Raw genomic sequence first — 21,472 nt, 5'->3', positions numbered from 1 at the left:
TATCATTTGTACTATCATGGGTATTTGAAGATATTTTTGAAAAATACAATTAATTACAAAGCTGTAGAGAACAGTGCACTATTGCAGACTTATATACTGAGGTTTTAATTACATTATTTTAATATAGTCAGTCATGAATTAAAGTGGGCCGGTCTAAGGCATGAAACTCCAGGGCTGAAAATGAGTCCCAATCCAGCCCTGAATATCAAGAATATAAAAGATCATTACACATACTTGTTCTCAGTTGTGTTTGTCTTTTAAATGGCAAAGATTATGTCTTAACACAGCCTTGAACACCAGATGGTGATAGTGATCTGTGCATAATTTAATAGTGTGCAGCATGTGCACCTCTCCTAATATTATGATTATAGTGTTGAATGGTTCATGCTTGAAATCATGTGAACATTCTCCTTGTGATCAGTATTTCCTTGGTGTTGTGTCTTGTTGTTGATGCAAAGTAAGAATGGTACAGTATGGTACAATAACTTCTTCATATTACTGATTTACAACTAAGCACTTTCTTGTATTAATAATAAAATAGTGATAGGTTTTTTTTAAGTTACTGAAACACTGATTTATGTTAATCTGCTCTTTGATAATTAAATTCATGAAGAATGAATACTATGTTTTTGTCTAATTAGTTTATTTATTATTTGTGTCTAATTATTACCATCATATGCAATTCTAGCAACTAAAAAATGCATTCAGATACACTTCTTTATGGCCTCTCACTCAGGTGAAGACAGACAGAGACATGCCTTGTTGCAGGTTAATGGCCCAGTTGTTTGGAACTATGGAAGTGAATTAATGCCAAATGTTTGCAGTAGAGAAAGTGGCTTACATGTAGGCCATAAACAAGGAAAATAATTGTGAAAACACTGAATTAAACGTAAACACAGCTTTTATGTCTTTATCAGCTTTTCCGCATACATTCTGGCCCTGATAATCATCATATACACTAACACTTATACTTACTATTTCTGTAAAATTATTATTGTGAATGAATGATTCTCTCTAGCTTTTGTTTGGGTTTTTGTTAACAGCCACTTGCGCCACCTGCTGGTGAGCACGGCTAACAGCAGGTGAAGATCATGCATAGGCAATCTACAGCTATTCCTGCAGTTCCCAGATGTCCAATGTTGAATTCTCTGTCAAATTTGAACCACTGAATTTGTGGAAGCGAAATAAAATGAACCGAAAATTGCATGTTGAATATTTTAGGTTGTATTTTTAAACAGACTGAATATGGTGTGAGTGAAATCTGAAAGGTGAATATGAATCTTTGGATTTTAAAACTGAAAATGTGTGTGAAATGTTTTGAATCGAAATATCCATTGCTTAAATATATGACCATGTTGAATTTCAGCCCTTAAAAATGCAAGATTTTGGCATTAGTTAACTTCCTAAAGGAAATACTGAAGGGCCAACTGGACTGACTCAAGTACTGCCGCATTCAGGGACATCTTCATTGCTGCTTCAGTGCCAATTACCTGAATTTGACACTACATAGGCTGCTCATACCAAAAAGTTATGGCACCTAAAAGGAAAACCATTAATGGCTTTTACCAATATGTAACCTATGATGCTCATTGAACTGGGCTGGGTTTCCCGATAACGTTGTCTCGCGTGCTATGAAGACTCTAAAGGTAGACCTTAACTGAAGATATATCGTTTCTAGGTGTGTTCCCCAGACTATCCCTTAAGAGGTTGCTTAAGGTATATCTTCTTAAGTCCGACGTTACCAGGTGCTGTACATGGCGAATTGAATTGGTTGATATCGATGGCTCGGGAATTGATAATTCACTCTATACAGGGGCTGCTTCACTGCATTATGTGAGAAATCAGTGTTCTTTATAAAAAGAAGCACTTCAGAAGTAGAAATTGCATTTATCAGGACTCATGGGATGTTATAAAAGTAATCCAAATTGCAAACTAAATCTATATTGTAATTTATCTATATTCTGGGGGCGCGGAGCGCATCTTTTAGGAATTAAGTTTTAATTCCTAGCCTTCTTAATTCAAATGTGTATTTAAATGTCTGAAACCTAAAATAAAATGAGGTTAAAAACACTGAATAGTTGTGATAACATTACATGACAAGCGTGAAGCGGGTGTCGGTCTCTGGATCAGCGCTAAAGCACATTTGAATTTAGCAGTAAATTTTAGCATTTTATTCTTTGCCCTAATCCTAATCGGACACTGGGTGTATTACAGCTTCAGAATTATATTCGTATTGACTGTGAACAGTGATAAGTGTTACGGCCAAAGCCTTTGTATTTATTATTTAGTGTGGTGTGTATTCTTTCTTTATATTAATTTGTGTCTTTCTCTTCCCCCGAGGGTAAGCTCCGCCCTTGTGCACCTGCGCATCATTCATTTACGACGCGCTGGGTTCAATATAAGACGGGAGCATGTAGACGCGGGGTGTGCTGTTGAGTGTCGAACTTGTGCTGCCTCCATCATAACTCCAGTCGCCAGGTCACCACTGCCGCTATCTTTAGCTCTATGTGAGCGTGGTGCACCCTTGAGAGTCCAACGACTGCATCTCCAGACGCCAGGCCGCCACCGCCACTGTCTTTGGCTTTATGTGAGCGTGGTGCGCACTTGGGAATTCCCTATGACTACAACACCTGTCGTGTAGCCGCCACTGCCACTGTCTTTAGCTCTACGTGAGCGTGGCGCACACTTGAGAGAGAGGGCTCGTGCGGTAAGCTGACGCGGACGGCCAGCTTCTGTCCGACGAGTTCTGTGTGCGTCCTGATGGCCCGCTGTTGTTACTGAGTGGTTTGTTTGTTGTTTTTGTTTTATTTTGTTGATCTGTGTGTTTGTTTACTTCATGTTTGTTGTATCAGAGCGCTGGTTCTATACTATCTGAACAGTTGCCTGTGATACGCGAGTGCTGCGGCATTAATAAACGGATAAATTGTTACTCTTTTGTCTTGCGTGTCCTTTTATGTTGCTTACCCCCTTCCCTAGCGAGTTCTTTAAAAGTGGGGTTCGTAACATAAATGGGGGCTTGTCCGGGATCCTTTGTAAGTATTGTTTCCCGAGAATTTAGCTGCCAGTAATTAACGTGATTTGTTTGGTGTGGAGCGGATCAGGTTTGTCCTACACATTCTCCGGTTAGGCAGAGTAAGCCAACAGGGCTGTGCTTAGCGCCAGTTCTGGCTACGGTTTACTGTCTGTTGTTTTCTTTATTATTTTAGTTTATTTTGTTTGGAGGTATTCCGGGGGAGAGAGCAATCTCTTAATCGGTACCCTCCGAAGACTAGCTATAGGAGGTAGTTAGACTTCTGGGTAGGTAGGTAGGTCCGGAGTGTGTGTGGATTTTCCTTATCTGTTTCCACACCAGTTTTGTAAAAAAAATGGCAACTTTTGATTTGAACAAATTCATAGATCAACCTAGTGTTGAGGGGTTAGAGGCGTGTCGAAAAAATGATCTGTTTCTGATTGCTCAGCGCTATGAGATTTCTGTTTCTAAAACACAGCGTAAAGCGGAAATAAAAGCCTGTATTGCGTCTGCTTTGGTTGACAAAGGGGTGTTTCCTTCGATGGAAGCAGTTTCTGGGGAAGCAGCTGGTCCCGCGATAACTGCTGCAGGAAGTCCTTCACGAGTGCCGGTTGGTGATCAGTCCACTCCAGTGACTACTGGTGCAGGGGTGAGTGCACCATTTTCAATGCCTAAATTCGAACCGATTTCTCTTTCTACAGAGGCATCGCCTGAATTTCGTTCGGATTTGCGTTTAAAAGTTCGTTTAGCTCGTCTACAGTTAGAGACTCAGGATCGAGCTCAGGCGAGACAAGATGATTTAAAACGTCAGATTGAGATGTATCGAATTGATGCTGATACAAAAGTGCGACTTCGGCAGGTGGAGTTGCAGGCTGCTCAAGATCTCTCTAAACAAACGATTCCTAAAACATCTAGTTTGAACGATTGCTCTGAGGCAGCTGCTGGTCCATCAAATTCGAATATTGTCTCTAATTATTCTGTTCCGTCAGGTAATGTATCCGAGTCTGTAGTTGTATCGTCTCCTCATTTCGACGTGGCTAAAAATATCTCGATAGTCCCACCTTTTCGGGAGAAAGAAGTGGAAGCTTACTTTCAAGCGTTTGAACGAATCGCGAGTGCTCTGAAGTGGCCAACTGAAGTTTGGGCTTTGATGTTACAGTGTAAACTAACAGGTAAGGCACAAGACGTGTGTGCATCTCTTTCGTTAGAAGAGAGCGTTCAATACGAAGCCGTGAAAAATGTGATTCTGAGAGCGTATGAGTTGGTCCCCGAGCATTACCGACAACGTTTCCGTACCACGAAGAAATCCGCGTCTCAAACTTATGTCGAGTTTGTTCGTGAGAAAGGAATGTTGTTTGACCGCTGGATTAAAGCGTGTAAGGTCGCAGACTACACTTCTCTGCGAGAGTTAATGTTGATTGAGGAATTTAAGAACTGCGTTCCGGAGCGCACTGCTTTGTATTTAAACGAACAAAAAGTCAGTACAGTGCAGCAGGCTGCTGTATTAGCAGATGAATATGCTCTGATGCACAAAACGGTGTTTTTTAAGCGTTCGAGTGATTCTGGAGGTTCAGTACCAAAGGAGAATGAGATGGTCTCTGATGGTAAATGTAAATGGGTTCCTAATGCTCCGAAGTCCCGTAAAGAGTGTAGTTATTGTCACAAACTTGGACATGTAATGGCTGATTGTCATAGCCTAAAACGAAAGCATGAGCGACAAGAGTCTTTCTCTGTTCAACCTCGAGGTACCGTTTTGGTTAAAACTGTCTCTTCCTCCGGCACTGCTTCTACTCTGGATCCCTGTTTCCAGCCTTTCGTGTTTGACGGTTTTGTATCTTTGAATGGTGTCGAAAGTCGTAAACCAGTGCGAATTTTACGTGACACTGGAGGATCTCAGTCTTTTATATTGTCGGATGTTTTGGATTTCTCTGGGGGTTCCGCGTGTGAAACCAGCACGATTGTGCAGGGTATTGAAATGGGGTTTGTAACTGTTCCTCTTCATCGCATATGGGTAACTTCTGAATTGGCATCTGGGTGCTTTGAAGTCGCAGTTCGCCCATCCTTGCCTGTGAAAGGTATTGATTTCATAATGGGAAATGATATCGCTGGTGGTAAGGTTATGCCGGTCGTAAAAGTGACTGATGCTCCGTGCAGAGATACGCAGTCTGATGTACTCGCTGAAACTTTACCTGATGTGTTTTTAATAAGTGCTGTTACGACACGAGCACAAGCAAAACGTGACGTTGAAGATACTAACCCACGATCATCCTTGGTCTGGACATCTAGGAATTAATAAAACCTATAATCGTGTGCTCCAACATTTCTTCTGGCCAGGATTAAAAACTGATGTCTCCAAGTATTGTAAAACATGCCATATTTGCCAGGTTGGGGGAAAACCTAACCAGGTGGTGCCACCCGCTCCCCTCTGTCCTATTCCTGCCGTAGGAGAGCCGTTTGAGTGCGTTTTGGTAGACTGTGTGGGTCCACTTCCCCGCGCCAAGTCCGGTTGTCAATATTTATTGACGATAATGTGCGTGGCTACTCGGTTCCCAGAAGCGATTCCTTTGAGAAGCATAACTGCCAAATCTGTGACGAAGGCCTTAACGAAATTTTTCACGACTTTTGGGCTTCCAAAAATTCTCCAAACGGATCAAGGGTCCAATTTTTTATCTCGCGTATTCCGTAATGTGTTAAAAGCTCTAGGAGTGTCTCTCGTGGTTTCGAGTGCCTACCATCCTGAATCTCAGGGAGCTCTGGAACGTTGGCATCAAACGTTAAAATCAGGTCTGCGTAAGTATTGCCTAGAGACTGGGAACGATTGGGAAGAGGGAGTCCCTTTTGTTTTATTTGCGGTGCGCGAGGCGCGACAAGATTCGTTGGGTTTTAGCCCTTCCGAACTAGTGTTTGGACATAACGTGCGTGGGCCTTTGAAAATGCTCAAGGAAGAACTTCTTTGTTTAGGTCCTTCTGAGAAGACTAATGTAATCGATCTGGTCTCTCGTATTCGTGAACATTTACGCACAGCTTGTACTGCGGCTAAAGAAACTCTTGCTCTGTCGCAGAAGAAAATGAAGCGCTGTTTTGATCGGAAGGCAGTTACGCGTACGTTTCTACCAGGAGAGAAAGTTTTAGTGTTAATTCCTACTCCTGGATCTGCTTTTGCGGCGCGGTTCTCAGGTCCTTATGTAATTAAAAGCAAGGTAAGTGAGACGGATTACGTAATCCATACTCCTGAGCGAAGGCGAAAAACTCGCTTATGCCATGTAAATATGTTAAAGCCATATTTGTGCCGTGCTGCTAAGGACGAGACCGCTGACGTTTCTCCTGAGACAGTTGATGTTTCTTTACTTGAGACAGTGACCGAGTCAAGAGAGCGCGTTTCGTTACTCACCCGTACTCTGCCTACAGATGATGTGGATGATGGGTTGGAGGCTTCCATGGAGGTCGTAAGGGGTAGTAGTTTGAAAAACTCAGAGGTTTTGTCAAATCTTTTGTCAAATTTGTCCAGTGAACAGCAGCAGGACATAAAGAAATTGTTGGATAGTTTTCCAAGCTTGTTTAATGATGTCCCTCCGGGTACTAATATCATTGCGCATGATATAAATGTTAGTAGTGCATTACCCATTAAGCAACATGCATACCGCTGTCCGGTAAGTAAACGGGAAGAAATGAAACGCGAGGTAACGTATCTTTTGCAAAATGGTTTTGCTGTTCCGAGTGCCAGCCCTTGGAGCTCGCCATGCATTTTAGTGCCAAAATCTGATGGGACCGTCCGTTTTTGCACTGACTTTAGGAAGGTTAATTCTGTCACTGTGCCTGATGCTTTTCCATTGCCGCGCATCGATGACTGTATTGATAATCTTGGAGTAGCGAAATATATCACAAAACTAGATCTATTAAAAGGTTATTGGCAGGTGCCTCTAACCGAACGTGCTTCTGAGATCTCCGCGTTCGTTACTCCAGATTCGTTCCTTCAATACACACGGATGGCTTTCAGCCTGCGAAACGCACCGGCGACGTTTCAGCGTTTGATGTCCATGTTTTTGGGCGAAGTGCCCAAGTGTAACGTCTATCTGGATGATGTAGTCATCTATTCATCCACCTGGGCTGAACACTTGTTGACTTTGCACAATGTATTTCATCGCTTATCCGTTGCATCTCTTACGTTGAATTTGAAAAAGTGCGAATTCGCTAAAGCTTCGGTCACATACCTAGGAAAACAGGTAGAAAATGGGCAGGTTCGGCCCTTGGATGTAAAAGTGACTGCTGTTCTTGAGTACCCGGTACCTACTACGAGGCGAGAGCTGCGTAGATTCCTTGGAATGGTAGGATACTACCGGTGTTTCTGCAAGAACTTTTCGAGTGTTGTTGCACCTCTAACTCATTTGTGTAGCCCTAAAGTGGATTTTAGTTGGACTAGTGACTGCCAACAGGCATTTTTGTCTGCAAAATCTCTCCTGTGCAGTGCTCCTGTTCTCTCGGCTCCGGATGTGACTCGGGCGTTCCAGCTGGAGGTGGATGCCAGTGCTGTCGGAGCGGGAGCTGTTCTTCTACAAGAGGGTGCTGACGGAATAGCTCATCCAGTATCCTACTTTTCGGCTAAGTTTAACTGTCATCAGCTTAACTACTCGACAATTGAGAAGGAGACCTTAGCACTCTTACTGGCATTGCAGCATTTTTATGTTTACGTTGGAGCCAGTATTTTCCCTGTTATAGTTTATACGGATCATAATCCACTAGTCTTCCTCAGTAAGATGTACAATCACAATCAGCGCTTAATGAGATGGGCACTAATGGTGCAGCCGTATAACCTAGAGATCCGTCATAAAAAGGGATCTGAGAATGTGGTCGCCGATGTCTTGTCACGGGGCTAGGCTTTATCTTTAATACTCAGAAACAGTTTTTTTTTCCCCTTGTCTCTCCAACAGGATATAAGGAGAAAATAGGAAATCTGTTTCTGTTTTCAGGGGGGGAAGTGTTACGGCCAAAGCCTTTGTATTTATTATTTAGTGTGGTGTGTATTCTTTCTTTATATTAATTTGTGTCTTTCTCTTCCCCCGAGGGTAAGCTCCGCCCCTGTGCACCTGCGCATCATTCATTTACGACGCGCTGGGTTCAATATAAGACGGGAGCGTGTAGACGCGGGGTGTGCTGTTGAGTGTCGAACTTGTGCTGCCTCCATCATAACTCCAGTCGCCAGGTCACCACTGCCGCTGTCTTTAGCTCTATGTGAGCGTGGTGCACCCTTGAGAGTCCAACGACTGCATCTCCAGACGCCAGGCCGCCACCGCCACTGTCTTTGGCTTTATGTGAGCGTGGTGCGCACTTGGGAATTCCCTATGACTACAACACCTGTCGTGTAGCCGCCACTGCCACTGTCTTTAGCTCTACGTGAGCGTGGCGCACACTTGAGAGAGAGGGCTCGTGCGGTAAGCTGACGCGGACGGCCAGCTTCTGTCCGACGAGTTCTGTGTGCGTCCTGATGGCCCGCTGTTGTTACTGAGTGGTTTGTTTGTTGTTTTTGTTTTATTTTGTTGATCTGTGTGTTTGTTTACTTCATGTTTGTTGTATCAGAGCGCTGGTTCTATACTTTCTGAACAGTTGCCTGTGATACGCGAGTGCTGCGGCATTAATAAACGGATAAATTGTTACTCTTTTGTCTTGCGTGTCCTTTTATGTTGCTTACCCCCTTCCCTAGCGAGTTCTTTAAAAGTGGGGTTCGTAACATAAGGTATAGCTAAGAGTGGTCCAGACCAACCTTACGAAAGTATGTCTTACAGAAGGTATACTTAACTAAGAACGTTTCAGGAAACACGTATTAACGTTAAAGTACAGCTTAAGGTATAATTTAAGAGTGACGTAGAGTTAAGAAGGTTTCGGGAAACCCAACCCTGGATCATCCACATTCCTCCCGTTAGTCCTATTTGGTTGAATCCACCAAGCAGTCCAGCTGATTCAGAAGTGGAATACAACCCCAATTCCAGAAAAGTTGGGACATTTTGTAAAATGTGATAAAAACCACAATCTTTGATTTGTTAATTCTCTTGAAATTTTTTTTTAACAGACAAAAGTAGAAAGAAATGATTTCCAATGTTTTCACTGACCAACATAATTGTATTTTGTGAATATAAACAAATTTTGATGGGTGCAACACACTCCAAAAAACTGCGAGGGCATGTCCATGTTGGTGTTGAGATCGTGACTCTCCACACAGAAGTGAGGGTCCCCTCTGTCACTACCCCAGCGCAGCCGCCGGTCCGGTTAGTGCTCTGGGAGATCTGAGGATCACAGTGGGAGCCACTTCGTCGGGTCCGTCCCCACGAACCTCCCACTCCTCTACAACACAATGTGCCGTCGAGCTGCCGCCTGCTGCCGCGGGGCCCTCCTCGGGGGTGCCCCACATCACTTTCGGCGCTCCGGAGGAGGATCGTATGTCAATCGCTGCATCGGGGAGTGGGCTGAATGGTTCAGAGAGCGACGACGACTCCGAACTTCCGCCCTCTGGGATGGTTGCTCAGTCGGAGGTGGACTCTGAGCTAACAGCCATGCTTGCCCGGGCCGCCGTGGGCATCGGCCTGGTGTGGAACCCTCCACCGTGTCCTTCAGTTCGCCAGGCGTCCCCCCAGGTTCAGCGGCGTTCTGTTCACTTCGGTGACGGGTTCCAACGCCCCTGTCCTGCGGGTGGAGATTGCGGTTCTTTTGGCGAAGGACGCAATAGAGCCTGTCCCTCCAGCCGAGATGAAGTCCGGGTTTTACAGCCCGTACTTCATAGTACCCAAGAAAGGCGGGGGGTTACGGCCAATCTTGGATCTGCGCGTCTTGAATCGGGCCCTTCACAAGCTCCCGTTCAAGATGCTTACGCTGAAACGCATTCTCACGTGCATTCGCACCCAGGATTGGTTTGCAGCAATCGACCTGAAGGACGCGTACTTTCATGTCTCGATCCTTCATCGACACAGACCATTCCTACGGTTTGCGTTCGAGGGGTGGGCATATCAGTACAAGGTCCTACCCTTCGGGTTGTCCCTGTCTCCTTGCGTCTTTACCAAAGTCGCGGAGGGGGCCCTTGCCCCGCTCAGGGAAGTGGGCGTTCGCATCCTCAACTACCTCGACGACTGGCTCATTCTGGCCCAGTCCCGAGAGCAGTTGTGCGAACACAGGGACCTGGTGCTCAGTCACCTCAGCCAGTTGGGGCTTCGGGTCAACTGGGAAAAGAGCAAGCTTTGCCCCGTGCAGAGCATCTCTTTTCTCGGTGTGGAGCTGGACTCGGTCAACATGACAGCACGTTTCACCAACGAGCGTGCACAGTCGGTGCTGAACTGCCTGAATTCGTTCTCACGGAAAACAGCAGTCCCACTGAAACAATTTCAGAGGCTCCGGGGACATATGTCACGCCGCTCGGATTGCTTCATATGAGACCGCTTCAGCACTGGCTTCACGACCGAGTCCCGAGGTGGGCATGGCACCGTGGCTCACTCCGTGTGGTCATCACACCGAGTTGTCGCCGCACATTCAGCCCGTGGTCGGACCTTGCTTTTCTATGGGCCGGTGTGCCCCTAGTACAAGTGTCCAGGCATGTTACAACAGATGCCTCCACCACCGGCTGGGGTGCCATATGCGGTGGCCAGTCGGCGTCGGGCTCCTGGACAGGACCCCATCGCCACTGGCACATCAACTGCCTCGAGTTGCTGGCAGTACTCCTTGCGCTGCGCCGGTTTCGACCGCTGCTGCAGGGCAAGCATGTACTGGTCTGGACGGACAACACATCGACTGTTGCGTACATCAACCACCAGAGTGGTCTACGCTCCCGTCGCATATCACAACTCGCCCGCCATCTCCTCCTGTGGAGTCAGCGCCGACTCAGGTCGCTGTGCGCCTCCTACATCCCGGGCGAGCTCAATCGTGCAGCCGACGCGCTCTCACGACAGCTCACACTCCCGGGATAACACATTCCGGGGGAATGGAGACTCCACCCCAGGCGGTCCAGCTGATATGGAGCCAATTCGGGGAGGCACAGGTGGACCTGTTCGCCTCTCAGGAATCCGCCCATTGTCAGTTGTTCTATTCCCTGACCGAAGGGACCCTCGGCTTGGATGCACTGGCACACAGCTGGCCCCGGGGCCTACGCAAGTACGCATTTCCCCCAGTGAGCCTCCTTGCACAGACACTGTGCAAGGTCAGGGAGGACGAGGAGCAGGTCTTGTTAGTTGCGCCATACTGGCCCAACCGGACCTGGTTCCCAGAACTCATGCTCCTCGTGACAGCCCATCCCTGGCGCATCCCCCTGAGGAAGGACCTCCTTTCTCAGGGGCAGGGCACCATATGGCACCCGCGTCCCGATCTGTGGAACCTCCACGTGTGGTTCCTGGACGGGACGTGGCAGGCTTAAGTGGCCTACCGTCCGCGGTAGTTGACACCATCACTTCGGCTAGAGCCCCCTCTACAAGGCGTGCCTATGCCATGAAGGAACCAACTTGGAACCAACAACTTCAACAGAAGGGGTCCCTCTAAAGGCCATATTGCAGGTTAGAGCTTCAGTGATTCAATGTATAGAAAAATAATGTAGGAAATAGATTTTTTTTTTTTTTTTTTTTTTTAAACACACACATATAAATAGGCTACATAGGCTTCTGGAGTCATTTTTTGTGAGAAAATTTTATTTTCACATCTGAAAAATGCCAAATCGGAAGTGACGTAACTGGAGGGAGTGCGATCAATATAAACAATAGGAAAAAAATGGATCGCAATGACAGTTCAGACACTGAGGAAATTGTAAATGTTTATTCATACTTGTATAACAGACCACAGCCACTCCCTTCCGGGACCAGGTGGTGAACCTGCAAGCGCTGCCCCCCAGAGGAGGCAGACCCAGCCCTTGCGCTGCTGTGTCCCGTTCGTGCTTTGCGCGTTTACGTGGACCGCACGCAGAACTTCAGAAGCTCTGAGTAGCTCTTGGTCTGATTTGGAGGTCAGCAGAAGGGAAAGGCTGTCTCCAAACAGAGGTTGGCCCACTGGATAGTGGATGCCATCGCCTTGGCGTACCAGTCTCAAGGCGAGCCGTGCCCCCTCGGGTTGCGAGCTCACTCCACTCGGGGGTGTTGCTTCTTCCTGGGCGTTGGCGCACGGCGCCTCTGTTGTAGACATTTGCAGAGCTGCAGGCTGGGCGACACCAAATACATTCGCGAGATATTACAATCTCCGAGTGGAACCGGTGTCCACCCGTGTGCTGTCTACTCGTAGATAGCCATGGGTGTTCGCTTGCTGCGCCATTTCCCTCGGGAGAGGGAATGCGAGCACTTTTCCCGCTCTTCAGTTCAGTTCCCCGTAACGGTGAACCCTGTGGAGCTCCTCCTCCATCCTGCGGCAGCCAGACGCGGCAGAGGCGTCCGGCGCTAGGTCCAGTACTCGTGTGTATGCCCAATTGGTCATTTGTCTGTCCTTGTACTGGGCTAGATGCCCATATGCTGTGATTCCCCGCGGGTAATCCCATATGTGTTTGTCCACGGTACGGTTTCCCAAACGGTAAACCCGTGTCTTTCCCTGGGCGGCTTCGTTTTGCCCTATCTCTGATTGCTAGTATGTTCCTCCCAGAAGGCAGGACCTACATCAGAGATCTTCCATATGCATTACTGTGCTCAGACCAGTCCATATGTGTCTTCCACACATCACCTCCCTTCAGGCAGGGTGTGGTCTCCGTAGCTTTCCCCTCCTCGGGGAATGCTTTCCTGGCATTTTGGTCATGGCTGAAAAACGTGGGAATTGAGTTCCGAAGCACTCTTCCCCTTGGGTAAGGAACAGCAGCTTCGACCTCTCCACTGTAATGCCTGGTCCTCTCCATCCCACTGGTATGGAAGACATTCCTGGGCTTACTCTGGGCGCTGGAGGGTTGCGAGTATGGGCTGCACTTGCATTTGGCACGCTACGGCCTGCCAGCATCTGCCTCCCTAACACTCATAACGTGGTTCAGTTGCTATGGCGCTTTCCACGGGACCCCATTACGTCAGTATCGACGTAACGTCGAACGTGACTGACTGAATGGGAACGTCTAGGTTACTATTGTAACCCCCGTTCCCAGAAGGAGGGAACGGAGACGTTACGTTCCCCTGCCATAGCTCTGAGTCACCGCTGAGCGGCCAGATACCTATCTCGGCTCCTCAGCAAAAATATGAATGAAGGTGAGTATGCTGGCCCTATTTATACCCGGATGCCGGGGGTGTGGTCCCGCATGTAAATCTCACTGGCCAATTCCCATTGGCTTGTTTTACGCTAATGGGGAACGAAATACCCACGCCGCTATGCTGAGGGGAGTGCATGCCAAAGAATGGCTGACAAATAACAGATGGACAATTTCACGTCAATGTCAAAATCACTCCTCCTACGGGTCTAGGCTATCAGTGACAGCATTCCCTACGGCCACCACCCAAGCTATAAGCCTCAAAGAGGCCTCCAGAAACATCTAGAGGCCTATCATGGGTGCTCAAAGACTTGGAACCAACAACTTCAACAGAAGGGGTCCCTCTAAAGGCCATATTGCAGGTTAGAGCTTCAGTGATTCAATGTATAGAAAAATAATGTAGGAAATAGATTTTTTTTTTTTTTTTTTTTTTTTTAAAAACACACACATATAAATAGGCTACATAGGCTTCTGGAGTCATTTTTTGTGAGAAAATTTTACTTTCACATCTGAAAAATGCCAAATCGGAAGTGACGTAACTGGAGGGAGTGCGATCAATATAAACAATAGGAAAAAAATGGATCGCAATGACAGTTCAGACACTGAGGAATTGTAAATGTTTATTCATACTTGTATAACAAACCACAGCCATACAATTAGCTTGCTATGTGGTAAAGAGCAGGAACAGGCCAGGATTAGACAGAATAACGGTCAGAGGAGACAAATTGAGCTGTGGTGTGAGGAGAACCAGTGAAGAACAGGGTAGGAGACCGGTGATAGCTTATAGATATACATGTTAGCTAATGATATGTAACACTGCTCAGATCACAATATTGTAGAGATTATTATCATGAATCAGGCAATAGCAAAGCTATTGGTCATCTAGTAGTAATGTTATTGATCACTAATAACAGAAACTAATGTGAGATTTATTTTTATTGTTTTGTAGTATGTATTCATTTGTTAAGGGGTATAATCTGGTTTGTTTATGTAAGTGACGTAATGCGCGGTGGATTGGCGCGATGACATGCGCAGTGAGAGAGATAGAGGGAGATACACAGGAGATGTGTAGAGGTAGAAGTGTGTGACGCGAGCTGTGAGTTGCTTTCATGCTTGAAGGCTGACAAATAAAAGTCAGTAAAGTTCCACATGAAGTGTATGCCTGCATTATTTCGACGGACCCATTCTAAAGAGACTGGAGTTTCCTCATATGATCTACAGCCCCTCTTACACTAATAAACTTTGTTAATATCTGTCCATGCTAACATTACGTGATATAACGGTTTCTCATCATGACTGATTTGGTAGTTAGTAGGGATGCCACAATTCTCAATATAATATTGAACCGTTTGGTACGACATCCATGGTTCAATACGCGCTTGTGAATTGCGTTTTTTTCGGTTTTACGTTTAAATAATTCATGTGCATTTTATTTCTCTCCGAATTGACTGTTTGTGTGTGCCTGTAAGTCTACGAGCTGAGATGAGGAAAATCCTCCCCGCGAGTAAATATTCAGTCACTATGCTCTAAAGTTAGGGGGCGCTGAACCATCAATCCACACTTTAACATGGCGTGCGGCGGTGAAGTGAAGGGGGTCGCACACCGGACGTGAAGCTCAGCGCCGCGCCACATCTATAAAATTCGAACATTCGACATTCGGCGCCTGTCCGCGGCGCCCAGCTACGACTCAGAAAACAATAGAAAACAATGCGTTCGAATTTTAAAGACGTGTCCCACCACTGAGCTTTGCGTCCGGTGTACGACCCCCTTGAGGCTACAGTACGAGGAAGCGCTGGCGTCTTTCAAATCCAGTATTCATGTAGATGCTGATCCATTCATATAGTGGAAAACAAATGAATGCAAGTTCCCCCATGTAGCAAAAGCTGCACAACAACACCTCTGTGTCCCAGGAACCTCTGTTGCGAGTGAGAGAATTTTCTCCACTGCCGGGGACATTGTAAGTGCAAAACGCTCTCGCCTTGCTGCAGAGAATGTTGACAGGCTTATCTTTTTACAGAAGAACCTCAAAATACAGGAATAGATAGCTGACCTAAGTGAAATTGCACTTTACATTCTGAATGAAGGATACTGTACTGGAGTACTGTTAAGTTTAATTAAGATGGTTTATTTATGTTTACTAAAGTACAAGTATGTTTATTTGAAATGGTCAATTTATGTTTACTAACTTCACATGTATGTTTATTTTCAAAATTTAGGAATTTATGTGTTCCCCAATTTGTACATGGGCTACCAGCAGCTGTGACATGTCAGTGTTAATTTTAAAATAAAAAATGATTTTATCTTATACGATACACTAGGCGGATCGTGATCATGTCTCCTGCTGGCGGCCGAACATAAGTAGTGTTACTGTAGATGTTTCATGTATTGTTTATTCCGTGCCGATCACTGATAGTGTGGGGATGCATATGACGTCGTGATTTTGTAGTTGTGTGAACTTGAATGTGTATATATATGGGTCATTCTACAGAAACGTCCACTTTTCTGTCCCTAGACTTTACAGAAATATTACACTTGAAAAACACTTTAGGATTAAAATTTTTTATATTTTAATATGAAACAATATGTTATTTGAACAATTAAACCTTCTTGAGCCATCAATGTGGCAATATTTGTTTTTTAATTAATTATAAAAATTCCAAGCACCACAGAAGTGCTCGTCCCTACAGTCATGTACAGAGGTAAAGTGCTTTATTTTGAGCTCAGAAATAGGTTTTTATACCATTTCAAATACAATAATGTATGCATAACTATCAAATATATAATGTAAATGACATAAAAAAACAAATGCCAAATAAATATTTTAAAATATATAATGAATGTAGTTGTCCCCTGGTGTTGTGTCACTGGTGTTACCTTTAACAAAAATCTCTTATTTTGAAAGAAAATATCACACTGATGACATCACTTGACTTCCTTCTTCCTATTTCCTGAAGATCAGTAAAGATAGGCCAATGGAAAGTCCTCTATCTCTTTTCAATTATCAGAAATTTTAATTAGAAAATCATAATTTCATATGAAGCTTTTAGTTGAAGTCACTGGTGTGACCTACTTTATTGCTAGGGAATTATAAAAAACTAGAATACAAATGGATTAAACTACTTGATTTAGTGAATATATCATGATTGACAACATGTGGGTTGACACCTTGCAGCAGCCTCACACCAGAACAATGTAATATATTTTGTTGACTTGTGTACTTACAATATCCCAAATGTTACCAAGAATGTTTAAATCCAGAGAAAAAAGCAATTTTAACCAGGACACGGACCGTGTCTGTGCGTCACCTATCAATGACATCATTACTCTTGATTTCCGGTTTTATTTTGTAGAAACCATGGAAACATCAAAGATGCTTTAGTATATTATTAGACAGGGGACTCATCATGTTAAATAAATCAACACAGTCAAGTCTTTTTGTTTGAATCTTGTTTTTTTGATTTACTGTGAGTACTATGTTCTTCCATGACTAATATCAATCTAGTTTACTGTAGTGTGCAACAAGTGTCTCATAGTAGCCGCCGAGCGAACGCACAGAGTAGTACTATAACGACTTTCAACACACAAATGTATCTAATATGAAAAACAGTGCTGTGTTACCCCACATACTAATGACTGGAAGAAGTGGAAGCGGCAACTGCGGCATAATAAAAGTTCAAAGCTGCTGTCGAGACATGTGTCGTGCTCGTCTCTCATTACCACTCCAACAGTTTTCAGCCACACCCTGTTTCATACTACAGTAATGTTAATAATCTCATCCATTAATATGATTTCTGCCTGAGTCCCATCCCGATTCTTTTCCACCAGCTGTGGACATTAAGACAACACATCCCATGATTCTGTGAAATCAAGGCATCATCAAGCTACGCCTTTGTTTTGAATAAGTGACCTTTAGCGGCAAAAATTTACATATTGTGGCTTTAACAGATCAAATATTCACATATCCCTGTGATCTACCAGATGAAGGTTATTTTTAAAGAAACCAACAGTTTAATGTTTGCGAATGACACATAATTATATCCTAATTTATTTACTTGGTGTTTGGTAACGAAGGGCCTACTTTGCATCAGCAACACTGACTCAATGACAAACAAGTCATTCATAAGAAGACAACTGATGGCACCTGTATTCATAGCAACTAGTTTCTAACTAATTAATCATTTGATTGCTAATCATATATATAGGGGGCTGCTACTCGGTATAATAATTTTCAAGAACATTATGTAAACTGGTAAACTATTTAGCCTAGGCTACCAAAACGAACACCAAAACTGTTAAAAATTATAGCAATTTATGCAAAAAAATGATGGAAAGCTGGCAGCCTGCACGTTTTTACCTTCTTCCATATGGATCAATTTTCTGTTCTGATCCCAACAAGTCTGGGCAAACTATTGAGTAAGCACCAATCAGAGGCCACAATTTTATGATGTCATCATGTAGACTTCTTACAAAGTATTTTACAGTATTTTAAAAATACAAAAATACAAAACACTAAAGTATTTTCATACAAAATACAAAGCTATTTTCATCAACCCTATCAAAAACAAATTACAAAATACTATTTTGTATTTGAAATACATGTATCATAAATACTGCCCATCCCTGATGAGAGCCCAGGTTGCTCTGATAGTGGCCTTCAGCTCTTCTGCATTGTTGGGTCTGGCATATCGCATCTTCCTCTTCACAATACCCCACAGATTTTCTATGGGGTTAAGGTCAGGCGAGTTTGCTGGCCAATTAAGAACAGGGATACCATGGTCCTTAAACCAGGTAATGGTAGCTTTGGCACTGTGTGCAGGTGCCAAGTCCTGTTGGAAAATGAAATCTGCATCTCCATAAAGTTGGTCAGCAGCAGGAAGCATGAAGTGCTCTAAACCTTCCTTGTATACGGCTGCGTTGACCTGGACCTCAGAAAACACAGTGGACCAACACCAGCAGATGACATGGCACCCCAAACCATCACTGACTGTGGAAACTTTACACTGGACCTCAAGCAATGTGGATTGTGTGCCTCTCCTCTCTTCCTCCAGACTCTGGGACCCTGATTTCCAAAGGAAATGCAAAATTTACTTTCATCAGAGAACATAACTTTGGACCACTCAGCAGCAGTCCAGTCCAGTCCTTTTTGTCTTTAGATGCTTCTTATGCTGTCTGTTGTTCAAGAGTGGCTTGACACAAGGAATGCGACAGCTGAAACCCATGTCTTGCATACGTCTGTGTGTAGTGGTTCTTGAAGCACTGACTCCAGCTGCAGTCCACTCTTTGTGAATCTCCCCCACATTTTTGAATGGGTTTTGTTTCACAATCCTCTCCAGGGTGCGGTTATCCCTATTGCTTGTACACTTTTATCTACCACATCTTTTACTTCCCTTCGCTTCTCTATTAATGTGCTTGGACACAGAGTTCTGTGAACAGCCAGCCTCTTTGGCAATGACCTTTTGTGTCTTGCCCTCCTTGTGCAAGGTGTCAGTGGTCGTCTTTTGGACAATTGTCAAGTCAGCAGTCTTCCCCATGATTGTGTAGCCTACAGAACTAGACTGAGAGACCATTTAAAGGCCTTTGCGGGTGTTTTGAGTTAATTAGCTGTGTAGCACCAGGTGTCTTCAATATTGAACCTTTTCACAATAGTCTAATTTTCTGAGATACTGAATTTGGGATTTTCCTTAGTCGTCAGTTATAATCATCAAAATTAAAAGAAATAAACATTTGAAATATATCAGCCTGTTTGTAATGAATGAATATAATATACAAGTTTAACTTTTTGAATAGAATTAATGAAATAAATCAACTTTTTGATGATATTCTAATTATATGGCTGTTGTGATCATGTGTTTTTCAAACACATTTGCAGTAGCAATAAGATCTGGTTTTGGCCGTTAGCTATTGATGATTTTATAATCATTGTGACGTGGCCTGAATCACGTTGTTTAAATGTAAAAATTGTTTTGCGCCATTAATACATTGACATCACAAACCCTGTGTTTCTGTGACATGAGATTCAGCTGTACTGCAGAAATTTAAAAAAAGCAATTTGAGATGACACAAAGACATCAAGAAAGACATCAAGAAAGACAACAAACTCGGGTTTGATTTGGGTATGCAAGAGCCTATATTGCTGTCTGTGTAATAACTAAAATAATGTTTATATATCATATTTTCTGGCTAGTTTAGTTTAGTTTTCTATAATATACCATACTTTAGCCCAAACTGAATAATTAAAAACAAGTTTAAATGAGTAAATCTTCTATAAATATTTTTTAATATTGATTTTCTTTCATGACATACTTCAATTCTTGTTAAAACACACTAGATATGCTTATTCTGTGCATTTTGAGCACTTTTTGTGTGAAATTATATTTATTTTGTCCATCAAAGGTGTACTTTCACTTTAATTGAGCGTTAGCAGCGCAGAAAAAATAGACCCAGCTGTTATATTTGGTAAGGATCACACCAACACAAGCAGTTGCGTTAACTTATCTCTTTTTACTTTGTCTCTCTATTATCAGACCCCACTAAACAAACCCATACATAGTCAGGCATAACAGAATGCTTCCTGCACAATCAAACTATATGCGTCACTGAACACTAACTCCATGCATTACCAAAACAACACTTGTGAGAGAACATAACATTTCCCCCCCCCCCCTTCCTACAGGTTTTCAAACATGAAATGTTGACACAAAGTCCTGTAAGTGCCCCGGGCGTGAACGAGTACGAACAGGCCGTGGAGAAACATGGGAATGGGGCAGGGCAGCCTGTGGTGGGCAAGCACAAATTTCAGCCGGTAGGTTGATAGGCATGTCTGGAGCCCGTGCAGGAGCTATCTGAGGTGTCAGCTGAAGAGCTGGGGTGTCCTGCCAAGCTGGGGGTGTGTCTGGAGGTGTCACACCTGTTGTATGTGCCGGAGGTGGCACTTTGCGGAGACGACTTGCATGCCACCGTGTGCTGTCACTGAGCAAAAAGGTAACTGGTCCCAGCTGGTGAGTAACTTGGAGAGGGGAGGACCAATACGAAGCAAGTTTGTGGTCTCTGTGGGGCCTGCGAACCCTGACCCAATCTGCAGCCTGTATGTCAGGGACCTTAGCGCGTGCTGAGAGATCGAAGTTCTGCTTCATCCGCCTCTGCTGGCGAGCAACAGAGGCCCTGACCCCCGGTAGTGGTCCCTGAGGCAGTGTGGGGCTGAGCCTGTCAAGGGGAAGGTGGAGCTCACGGCCAAGCATGAGGAAAGCTGGAGAGACCCCCGTCGTAGAGTGTTGGGTGGCCCTGTAGTGCAGCAGTGTGTGACGAATGGCCTGTGAGAAGGTCCATCCCTGAAACAAGTGCGCCCTGAGACTGTTTTTCAGTGACTGGTGAAAGCGTTCAACGCCACCGTTAGCTTGGGGGTGATAGTATGCCGTGCGAATGTGGCGAATACCCTTGTTTTTGAGGTATGTGGTGAACTCAGCTGAGATCAACTGCGGGCCATTGTCAGTAGTGATAGTGTTTGGAAGACCCCAGCGGGAAAACAGAGAGTCCAGAAAGTCAATTATGACCTTAGAGGTCACAGAACCGGTGGCAATGAGCTCAGGCCATTTCGAGTGTAGGTCATAGACAACCACTAGGAAGCGTTGGTGATGAGGAACTCCCTGTATCTCACCACATATGTCCAGCTGCAGGTGGTCCCAGGGCTGCGATGGCCAAGCGAGAGGTTGTAAGGGTGGGGGGGCCTGGTGACCAGTCTTACCGCTTAAGAGACAGGCGGCACAGTCTTTCACCAGGGCCTCAATGTCTTTATCTATCCCTGGCCACCACACTCTGTCTCTGCAGCGCTGCTTCAATTTCACAATTCCCAGGTGGCCTTCGTGAGCCATTGCCAAGACACGTGCACGTAGGTTGCTGGGGATGACTGTGCAGAGGCCACGTGCCACACAGGTGTCGTTCCAGCAGGACAGCTCCTGCCTTATTCTTGAAAATGCTGTCAGCCCTTCTGGTACCTCCCGAGGCCAGCCGTTCAGAATATAGACACAGAGCTGAGAAAGGACTGGGTCCTGTTCTGACGCCTCCCTCAGTTCTTGTAGTGATACGGCGGCCTGGAGGGGTGTGTGTAACATCTGGACAATGTCCTGTTCCACACGGTCCGTGTCGGTGTGGGTATGTGTGGCAGGGGGGGTTGGAGCAGAGCGGGACAGTAAATCTGCCACAACATTGTCTCTGCCAGGGGTGAACTTTAGATCAAAGTTATATTGGCGAAGACGGTCAGACCAGCGATGTAGCCTCAGTGGTCTGTGGCC

The sequence above is a fragment of the Megalobrama amblycephala genome, linkage group LG16 (assembly GCF_018812025.1).
Source record: "Megalobrama amblycephala isolate DHTTF-2021 linkage group LG16, ASM1881202v1, whole genome shotgun sequence".
Lineage (NCBI taxonomy): Eukaryota > Metazoa > Chordata > Actinopteri > Cypriniformes > Xenocyprididae > Megalobrama > Megalobrama amblycephala.
This window is presented reverse-complemented; position numbering follows the sequence as displayed.